The sequence below is a fragment of the Dasypus novemcinctus genome, chromosome 6, assembly GCF_030445035.2.
Source record: "Dasypus novemcinctus isolate mDasNov1 chromosome 6, mDasNov1.1.hap2, whole genome shotgun sequence".
Classification (NCBI taxonomy): Eukaryota; Metazoa; Chordata; class Mammalia; order Cingulata; family Dasypodidae; genus Dasypus; species Dasypus novemcinctus.
Genome location: NC_080678.1, coordinates 115,272,764 through 115,284,217, shown reverse-complemented (window position 1 = coordinate 115,284,217; position 11,454 = coordinate 115,272,764).

Here is an 11,454-nt window from a genome sequence, read left to right as displayed (position 1 = left end):
GACTCGAGACTATTATAGGGAGGAAATTCTAACACAGTCAGACAAAAGAAGCCAGAAGTCAGTAAAAGGCAGAAGCCAGAAACCAGGAGAAGTCAGAATAAGCTAGAGAAGATGGAGAGATTGCAATGTGAGACACAACTGCCATCACCAGAATGCCACTGGTTCCAGGAGAAAGCTTGGCCTTGCTGCTATCTTGATTTTGGACTTCTGGCCTTCTAAATCATGAGGCAATAAGTATTTTTTGTTTAAGCCAAGCCATTGTGTGGAATTTTTCATAACAGCCCTGGTAAACTAATTAAGACAGATGGCAATACCATTCATTGGGCAAAGAAAGTCTTTTCAGTAATTGTGAAAAGTTACTGTATGACTCAGCAATTCCATTCCTAATAATCTACCCAAGAGAAATGAAAACATATGCCCAGACAAAAACTTGTATACAGATGTTCATAGTAGCATTATTTGTAATGGACAAAAAGTGGAAGCAACCCAAATGTCTGTTAACTGATGGATAAACAAAATGTGGTGCATCCATGCAATGGAATATTATTCAGCTGTAAAAAGGAAGGAAGTACTGACACATGCTACAACATGGATGAACCTAGAAAATATTATGTTGATGCGAAAGAAGTCAGTCACAAAAGATAACATGTTATGTGATTTCATTGATATGAAATGTCCAGAGCAGATAAATCCACAGAGACAGAAAGTAGACTTGTGATTGCCAAGGCTGGGGAGAGGGGGAAATGGGAAATTACTGCAATGGGTACAGGGTTTTTTTTCCAGGTGATGAAATGTTCTGGAATTAGATAGTAGTGATGGTTGCACAACTTTGTGAATATATTAAAAACCATTGAATTTTAGACTGTAAAATGGCGATCATTACAAGATGCGGATTATATCTCATTTGAAAAACAAACATTAAGGGAAGTCTGTATTTCCCTTCAGGTTCAGCTTGCAGACCATTTTTGGGAACCAGAGCTTTTGTAGGTCATTTACGTACAGACTAACTGGCCCACCCAGTCTTTGAGCAACCTGTTCCCACCCACCCACAAGGTGCTTCCTTGTGTTTTGCTGATTTGATAAGAGAAGTCCAGGAAACAGGAAATAAAGCGAAGGAGCTTGAAGAAAGGCCTAGCTGGGACTAGGAAATGAGATTTCCAGCCCATCGTCCTACAGGAGGCCTTCAAGGTCAAGTCCCTGTCCTCTAGGAAGTCTCCCTGGTTTTCCCTTCCCCAAAGCACTTCATCCAATATACACCATTTTGACACACAGACCTCACACTGGCTCTTTCTGCCTTGTTGCCTTGTAAACTCTCTATTCCACAGAGAGATAGTCTAGTTGTTCCAGATAGGTGTTCCTCCACAACTACATTACAATCTCCTCTAGGGTCAACCCCCAACTTAGCCTCACAGACCCTTAATGCAGGAAAGAACTTTAGGCATCACCTGGTTCTCTCCCTCCCTAAATTAAATACGTCCCAAGAATCAGCCCCTTGGGTTTACCGAAATCCTCTAGCCACATGGGGTTGCCTTTCCTCCATGTTCAGATAGAAGGACTCAACTCTCCCCCATCCTCATGTACAACGAGAAACCCTGTGTCTCCCAACCCCATGTCTTCGAGACTTTTTGAAGGGCAGTATTGCACAGTGTTTAAAAGAATGGCTTTGGAGTCTAGGTTCACATCCCAGCTCTACCACTTATGGCTGTGCAACCTTGGACATGTTATTTAACTTCTCAATATTTGTTTCCTCGTATGTAAAATGAGAATAATAATTGCTCTTCCTTCATAGGGTTGCTAAGAGGTTTAACTGAGTTTCTAGTAACATGAATATAAAGCATCTAGAAGAGTATCTGGCACTTGGTAAGTACAATGAAAGTATTTTCTATTATTACCTGTTTCTGCTGAATTTTTGCCCTACTATGTGCATCATCCCTTTCTCCTCTCATGTTTCCCCTATACCTTCACTCTCCAGAGCAACCTCAATTCAAGGGTGTGTGTGGAAGAGTTTTACTGAAAGTGTGAGGGAAACAGAAGCAGCCACATACCATGCAGTTAGCCAACAAATTAAAATTCAAGCTTGGGTATTGCTGTTCTTAAAAGTTCCCTAGATGGGAATTAGATGTGGCTCAAGCGGTTAGGTACCTTCCTACCACATAGGAGGCCCTGGGTTTGGTTCCTGGTGCCTCCTAAGGAAGATGAGTAAGACAGCAGGCTGACACGACGGGCTGGTGTGGTGAGCTGACGCAACAAGATGACACGTGAGGAGATATAACGAGGAAACACAATGAGAGATACAATAGGGAACAGATGTGGCTTAAGTAATTGGGTGCCTCCTTCCCACATAGGAGGTCCCAGGTTCGATTCTGGCACATCCTAAAAAAGAAGATGAGCAGACAGCAAGTGCAAACAACGGTGTGTGGGGGGAGGGGAAGGTAGAAATAAATAAAATAAATATTAAAAAATAAAGTCCCCTAGACAAAAAGATGGAAGCACCTCAAGTGTCCATCAGCAGATGAATGAAAAAACAAAATGTGGTATATACACACTGTGGAATATTTCTGAGCTATAAATAGGAATGATGTTCTGAGTCATGCAACAACATGGACGAACTTTGAAAACATGTTGAATGAAATAAGCCAGATACAGGAGGACAAATATTGTATGATCTTACTGATATGAAATAATTAGAACAAGCAGATTTATAGAGTTAGGAAGTAGAATGCAGGTTACCAGGCGTGGGGGTGGAGGCGGGGACTGAGGAATCCATGCTTAATTGGTACAGAGTTTCTGACGGGGATGATGGAAAAGTTTTGATAATGGATGGCAGTGATGGTTGCCATTAAGAATGTAATTAACACCATTGAAATATATTTGAATGTGATTAAAAGAAATTTTAGGTGGTATGTATGTTACTAGATTAAAAATTAAAGAAACAATAACATAGGACTGCACAACACAGTGAACCCTAATGTAAACTATGGACTACAGTTAATATTATAATAACACTATTTCAACAATTGTAAGTTACCACCCTAATGCTAAGAATAGGGAAAACTATGTGTGTATTTTCTGCCACAATTTTTCTGCACACCTCCATCTTCTCTAATTTTTAAAAGTCCCCTGGACATTCCTACCATTAGACATCTCTCAGCCACTGCTCATCCTTTCTTTTCTTATACCGGCTTTCTGTTTTGCTGTTGTGATCCACTTTCTCCCAACAGCTTTGCACATCTCCTCTCTTCTTTCCCGCAGCCTCTCAAACTGGAAACTCAAATCTTAGGCCAAGGAATTCCGCAGTCTCAGCCTCACCACAGCCCATCTAAACCCTGCATGCCGGCGTGGGGAGAGCGGGTGGGTGTTTATGCTTTACATCCCAAGAGACCTTGGAGGTAGTTTCCTCGGGGAGACAGTTCTCTCACGACCAGCACAGTAGGAGACATGAAGTACTAGCGAGAGGCAGAGACACCCTGAGGTCACCCAAAGAGGAACAAGTTAACATCTCCCCATGCAAAGATTTGCACGCCCCCAAAAGTTACATAAAGCCCCCACTGCACAAAGGACTGGCTAGAAAGCAGCATAAACAGAGTTAGCTTCCTAGGGCCCTTTGCCCTGCATAATTTGTTACCGGGCTCAGATGATGGGGGAGTTATTGTTTTCCAGGGAGGGTCTGGGGTGGTATTTTAGCCCATTAAGACCTCTGCTTCAAGGCCTGATTTTCCTCTGGCACTGCCTTGAACTTGATCTCTAGCTGCCAAGGAAGGCAGGATGTCAGGGGGAGGTAATTTATGTTAATTTTCTCCCTTTCTGGTCCATAGACTTTTGTGATGTGAATACATCTTAGGCTAGGCCTCCGTGCGGCCCGGGAGGTGCTGGGTGCCCCACGACAGCGTGCAGCTCCCCCACTTCCCCTTCCTCCGCCACCTCCCCGGGGCTCTCCGCAGCCCGGCGCCGCGGCCAGGTTTCGGGCTGGTTCTGGCTGGCCCTAGACGAAATGCCTTTCTCCCGCGGCGGGAGGACCCGCGGAAGCTGCCGGCCAAGGCGCTCCCTGCCTGAGCGGGTTCCTTGGGCCTTCTTCTCGTCACCCCACTGCCAAGCTCAGTTTGATCACAAGATTGAGCAGAAGGTGCTAATGCTGATATCCTGAAAGGAGGTTAGGGTGGAATGAATTGAGCGACACGTTTGGGGAACATCTCTTACAGGCCGAGGAATTGTCTTGGGGGCGCTTTGGAGATTCAAAATAAATAAAACGTGGTTCCTGCCCTTCAGGTGCTTTCCACCTGGGGAGGGGGAGCCCAGTACAGTGAGTTCTGTTGTGAGACAGAGCTTCTGGGGAAACTCCCAAAACCTCCTTAGGTTCCTATCTTTTTTTAATGTGTCTCTAGTAAAAACGGTAGCACAGTGTCTAGTTTCCTAAGGCTGTCATAGCAAAGTACCACAAATTGGGTGGCTTAAAACAGCTCTGGAGGCTTGAAGTTGAAATCAAGGTGCTGGGAAGGCCTGCTGTCTGTGAAGTCTGTGGGGAGAATCTGTTCCATGTCTCTCCCGTAGCTTCTGATAGTTTGCCGGTAACCCTCAAGCTTCAGTCTCTGCCTCCACTGTCGTTTGATATTCTCTGTGTCTCTTCTCCCCTTCTTGGTAGGGCACCAGTCATACTGGATTAGGGCTGGCTGTCGTGAAATGACACTTTTTCCAAATAAGGTCACTTTCTGGGATAACGGGGGTTTGGACTTCAGTGTATCTTTTTGGGGGAACACAGTTCGACCCATCACACAGTTTTAGGGATGTTAGAAAAACAGAAATACTGTGGTAGATATGACACTTTACCATGAAGAAGACCTGAAGTTTGCTTGTAAGAGGGTGTCAGAAAAGTAGCAGCTTGTGGCTTACTGTGAAGTGGTGGAAGGAGGGTTACCTGAAACTCAGTGGAAAGTTGGAAGGCAGGCTGCGGGTGGGCCTGGCTCCTAACAGGGTGGGGAACCAAGGTCGGTAGTAGGCATCTGAGTGTGAGTTTGTGCATGTTTTGTGTATTCCTACATGGGTGCAGTTTTCTGCATTCACCTTCTGTTCCTTGAGGATGAAATCGTACAGAAGCAGAGGTGAAATTTGTGTTTTGCTCAAGTTGTTCCAACATATCTAGCACATTGGAACAAATTCACGTTTTCACACACAAGCCTTATAGCAGCATAAGACACAGTATATATACCAAATTCTTTATTGTATGCTTGTAACAGGCTATGGCAGTTGAATATTATTTATGCACTCCAAAAAGAGATCTCGATTATGTTTGTAAACTGGTCTGTTCCTCTAGGTGTGATACCCTTTGATTGTATAAAGTTCTAAGGTTTTATGTTTATTTGATTTAAATTATGTTAAGATTAGGGCTTTGATTAGACCATGTCAGTAGAGTGTAACTCAGGATTAATTTCCCACCCTCTTGGTGGGCTCTATAAATGGACACACGCTCAAGAAGATGCATAAAAGACACAGAAGAGGATAGAACTTGGCCATTTCGGTCCTGCCATGTGACAGAAAGGAGAAGGTGCAAACAGCTAAAGCCCCTGGGAGAGCTGAGCCATTCACCTGATAGTTTGCAGCTGAAGAGACCAGAGCCCTGAGCAGCTGAGAAGACCAGGAAAGAAATAAGACCTCCACCTTGAGCTGAGATTGGAAGAAGCTGGGCCCATGGAGCCTTAAGAGAAAGAAGGCTGAACCCTCATAGACATGCCCACCATCTTGCTTCAACATGCAGCAACAGACTTTGGTGAGAAAGTACCTCTTTTGGTACCTTAAGTTGGACTCTTAGGGCCTGGTAACAGTGAGCTTTTACCCCAAATATATATCCTTTATAAAAGCTAACAGATTCCTGGTACTTTGCATCAGCACCCCTTTGGCTGACTAAATACGCAGGCTAATTGATTGAGATATTAATTCATTTGTTGTCCCTACTTCTTTGCCCTTTACCATTCAAAGGAGGTAGCCAAGTCCTATGTAATTCTTTGCCCCAGGGACATTTGCAGAACAGAAAACATTCTTTCAGTTATTCAGTCAATCAGTAAACATTCATTGATTCCTTCCTATGTGCCAGGAAGCCTACTGCAGTGTTCTGGCAGTAGGGATAGAGCAGTGAATAAAATGATAGAGCCTCTACCTCTACGGAGCATGTGTTTTAGTGGCAGAGATGGACAATAAACACATAAACATATAATACCATGTCAGGTAGGTAGTGAAAAGTGTTATCAGGAAATATAGAACAGAATAAGCAGATAGAGGGTAATTGGGGTAGAGGGAAAGGACATCACTCATTTTTCACGTACGTACATTTGGGACCGTACATTTGGGCAGAGTTCTAAATGAAGAGAGGGAGTGGGCCATGTGATTGTTTAAGGAAAGATAGTTCAAAGCCAGAGGAACAGCAAGGGCAAAGGCCCTGAGGAAGGAGCACACTCGGTATATTCAAAAGATGTTAAAGAGGCCGGTACCTGGAACTGAGTGAGACAGAACAGTATATGAAATAAAATAGGCCTAGCAGAGGACCTGGTCACTCAAATGATGTCTGTAGATCATGGGCAGGTCTTTGGAATTTTTTTTCTTTTCTCTAAGTGTGGTGGGAAGTCATCAGACCATTTGGAATGGGGAGAGAGACATGACCTAACTTAATTTTAAAAGGCTCATGCTTGATCAGCACTTCCCAATAGAACTTTCTGTGATGATGAAAGTGTTGATGCCTGTGCGGTCCAGTATGAAAGTCACTAACCACTTGTGGCTACTGAGCACTCGTAAGTGTGACTGAGGAACACAAATTTTAATTTATACTAATCTAGAGCCACATGTGTCTTATGTTCACTGTATTGGATGATGAAACTCTAGATGTTGTGCAGAAAATAGACTAAAGGGGAGCAAGAATTGTAGTATTCTACTGCAAAAGTTCCAATAAGAGATGATGTGGACTTGGGTTGAGGTGGATCACTGGAGGTGATGAGAAGTGGCCAGATTCTGGATGTATTTTGATGGCAGAGACAACAGGCTGATGGATTAGATAAGATAGGGTTTAAGATAAAGAAAGGAATTGAAAACAATTATGTTTTTGGCTTGCCACTGAGTGAATGGTGGTTTCATTTCCTGTAGTGGGAAATAATGGGGGATGAGCAGCAAGTTTCACATTTTGTGTTGTTTCTTTCCCCCAAACCCAGGCTCACTGATGAGCCTGTGCTGGGCTCCTAGAGTGGGTGGGGAGAGGGGGGATGCCCTGGAGGGCAGCCAGACCTAAAGTCAGGGGTCTGCTGAGACATGGAGACCTGAGCACCACTCCTCTGAGGGAGTGCATTTTAGAAACTCACCTCACCCCCAAGTCCGGGCCCAAAGCTTCCTGACCTGAAGCACTAGTGGGTGTATCAGTGGCTGAGTGAAAGAGGCCCCCTGACGCTGCCTGAGACGCTCAGGGTTGCAGGAGCAGGCAAAATGACCAGGCATCAAGTTTCCGCCAGTCTCCAGAGAGAGGTGTTTGGAGTCATTTTTAAGTTAAGGTAAAGAAAAGAAAGGTGGGTAGATACTTGAGAAGCACTGTGAGTGGGATGGCATTTTGGCTCAACTAGGAGGGATTCAGGAGACAGAGATAGGACTGGTGGAAGCTGCTATACCGTGGTCCCCAAAAGGTGATCTTCAGAGTTTTTTCTGGAACCTTCTCAAAGGGTACAAAATATCCTTTCATTCAGTTTATTCTACAAACATATTAGGAATAACCTTTAACTTTTTATATACGTTTACTTTTTGAAGTGAGATATCCCACACACTGGGTTATTTGTGCCATGGCAAGTATAATAAATCTCTCTCCAGCAGTGGGTAAATGGAGGATGTGGAGTAGGACAAATCTGGGACTGAATCCTAGGTCCTTCCCATATTAGTGGTGTGACTTGGGTCAATTAGCCTCTGTTCATTAATTCCTTCTCTCTTAGCCTCGGGTTACTCATCCATAAAATGGGACCTCACAGATCTGCTGTGAGGAATAAATAAGGTATGTAATATATTTCGTATGGTATAGTAAGAGCTCAATTAATATTAATTTCCATTCTCTGAAACACTGGCCAAAACTGCTCCTAATAGCTTTGGCCCCAGATCCCTCCTGCGGTATGCTGCCCAGCAGCTTCTTTTGCTTGACCTAGATTTTCCACTGCTTGCTCATATCCCTTCAGAGCCCTGCATTAATTCTAAGCGCCTGCTATTTATTAAAGCAAAAGTCTCTCTTTGCCCAGCACCTTGTGATCTGAAAAAGCAGCTGTAAATAGAAGGCGTGCTCCCCATCATGCAGCACTGTTGGCATTTTGCTCTTCAAAGGTTAATGGCCAGGGTCATAGCTTTGGAAAACTCAGCCTGCAGCACTCACCAGAAATAAGGAAGGCCTGGAGGTGGGACTGAGGGCATGTGGGGAGGATGTGGAAGAAGGTCTACAGAGCACAGGGAGCCTCTGCAGGGAGAGTGGTACATTCCCAAGAAAGACAGGGGTGGGGGTGCTGGGAGCCTCCAGCCTTGAGAGGTAGCAGGGCTATGGCTTCAGTCTGGCCCCCTTCCTGGACAAATTCTTTTTTCTAGTCCCTTGCTGGGCAGTAAGAGCTCCTGAGAGGACTTACTGTGATAATTTGGTGCCTGATCATGCTTCAGTTGCAATTTATTTAAAGTTGACAATAGGGTTCCTGTCTTTTACAAGCAGATTCCCAGCAATTGAATTTCTGCAGGCTGGATTTTTTTGCCTTGATGAAAAAGTAGTTAAATTTCACACTTATTATAGCACCTGGCACCTGACAGCCTCCAGGGACGTTATAAAGACAAATGAAATGAAACCCTCGGCACCATTGTAAACAGGGAAGAGAAAGGAGAGACCAGATCCCATATCCCCTTTCCTTGGAAGAAAAAGCGTCAAACCTGCCACCCCTCCACCCACGAGTGAACCCAGGTTTTTCTAGGCCAGTCTTCAAAGGGCATTGGATTGGTCCTCAAAGAGACCCTGGCTCAGAACATCTCCTGGAGGTCAGGATTTGCCTGAAGAAATGGGTCAATAAGGCACCAGGGACCCACTGGAGATGAGGCTTCTAGACCCAGGGAAGCTGCCCCAGCTCCCCACACTCAGCATTGGACAATAACCAGTCAGGGACACTGGATTGATCTTTGCCAAATAGCCCCAGCAGGTAGAGTGTGTGGGCATGTCTGCCCTGTGATGGGCAGATGAGCACAGGATTTGGGGTGTAGGTCAAATGAGGAAAAGTGCAACCATATCGATTCCCACACACAACCCAGCTAGTCCCTTTACCCTATCCCTGCTGGGTCCCTAGTGGAAAAACTGTGGGCTTGCTATTCAAACAGACCTGGGTCCCCATCTTCTTTCTGCCACTTACTAGCCTTATAACTTAATTTCTCCAAGTCTCTGTTTCTACATCTGTGCAACAGGAATAATAATACTGTTATCGTTATCTATTGCTGTGAAACAAACAATTGCAAACTAAGTGGTATAAAAAAAACCACACAATTTGTCATGCTCACAGATTCTGTGGGTCAGGAATTTGGACAGGGTACAGTGGGGATGGCTTGCCTCTGCTTCATGATGTCTGGGGTTTCAGCTGGCATGACTTGAATTCATAGGTGACTATAATGACTGGAATTATCTGGAGGCTTTTTCACTGACATGTCTGGTGATTGGGTTGGAATGAATCTAAGGTTGGGCTCCGGTGGGACCATTGACCAGCGCATCTGTACGTGGCCTCTCCACGTGCTTGGGCTTCCTCATAGCATGGTAGCTCAGAGCCTTCTTACACGATGACTCTAGGTGAGTATCCCAGCTGACAAGGCAGGAATCTTATGGCCTTTTTTTTTTTTAATCTCATTTAATCTTTTTTTTTGCCTTTATTCATTTTTAAAATATTACATTAAAAAAATATGAGGTTCCCATATACCCCCCACCCCTCTCACCCCACTTCTCCCCCTATTCTTATGGCCTTTTATGGCCTGCCTCAGGAATCACATAGCATCATTTCCACCATAATCTATGGTCAAAGAAGTCACCAGTATGCCTAGACTCTAAGGGAGAGGACAGAGACCCCTCTTCATGAGAGGTGGGTCAAATAATTTGAAGACATGTTTTAAAATTCATTCCTCACTTGGTTCTTGTGAGGAGTAAAAGGAATAACATAGAAGGTGTTCAATAAATAGTATTCTCATAAGAATAATACAAAAGAAACCCAAAATAAATAGTATTCCCTATTCCCCTATTTCCTTTAGACATTTAAAAGATAAACAGAGAGAAAGAAACAGAATCAGACAGGAGGGGAGGAAAAGGTGAGAGAAGAAGAAGGAAGAAGGTGAAGAGGGCACACCAAGCAGGGCATGCCAGAGCAATCTGCACTCATGCCAAAAGGGAGGAACTAAAGTTGCCGAAGTAGTGAAAACTGCTTCTCTCTTTTCAGTCTTGTAGCAGTTTGACAATAGATATCTATTATGAATTCCAAAAATAGATATTGGATTATGTTTGTAATCTGGTCTGTACCTGGGCGTGATTAAGTTATGATTAGGGCTTTGATTGGGCCACATCATTAGGGGTGGGGACTCACAGATAAAAGGCATGGCAAAGGACAGAGTTGAGGGTTCTTAATGTTGGAGTTTTAAAATAAAGATTTATTTATTTATTTCTCTCCCCACCCCCTGTTGTCTGCTCTCTGCATCCATTCGCTGTGTGTTCTTTTGTGTCCACTTATATTCTCATCAGGCGGCACTGAGGATCTGTGTCTCATGTTTTGTTGGGTCATCTTGCTGCGTCAGCTCTCCATGTGTGTGGCACACCACTCCTGGGTGGGCTGCAGTTTCGTGCGGGGCAGCTCTCCTTGTGCAGGGGCCACCCCTTGCATGGGGAGCACCCTTACACGGGGGCATCCCTGCATGGGCCAGCTCACCACACGAGCCAGGAGGTCCTGGGTATCAAGCCCTTGGACCTCCTATATGGTGGACAGACGCTCTATCTGTTGAGCCACATCTGCTTCCCAATATTGGAGTTTTGATGTTGGAATTTGATGCTGAAGTCTTAAGCGGGAGCCCTGGGGGGACAGACACATTCGCCTGATAGTCTACAGCTGATCTTGTGGAGAAAACAGAGGCGCTGAGCCCAGAGGAACTGAGGAAGTCTGAACCCTTGCAGATGTCTGCAGGCATCTTGCTCCAACATGTAGAATAGACTTTGGTGAGGGAAGTAACTTATGCTTTATGGCCTGGCAACTGTAAGCTCCTACCCCAAATAAATGCCTTTTATAAAAACCAACCAATTTCTGGTATTTTGCCTCAGCACCCCTTTGGCTGACTAATACAGGTCTTCGGTTCCATTCGGAATTATCACAGAGCCTGGAGAAATGATCCCTCAGTGTTAAATCTTAGAGTGGTGAACTGGGGTAACTAGGTAGCTTAGTGTTCCTTGGGAAT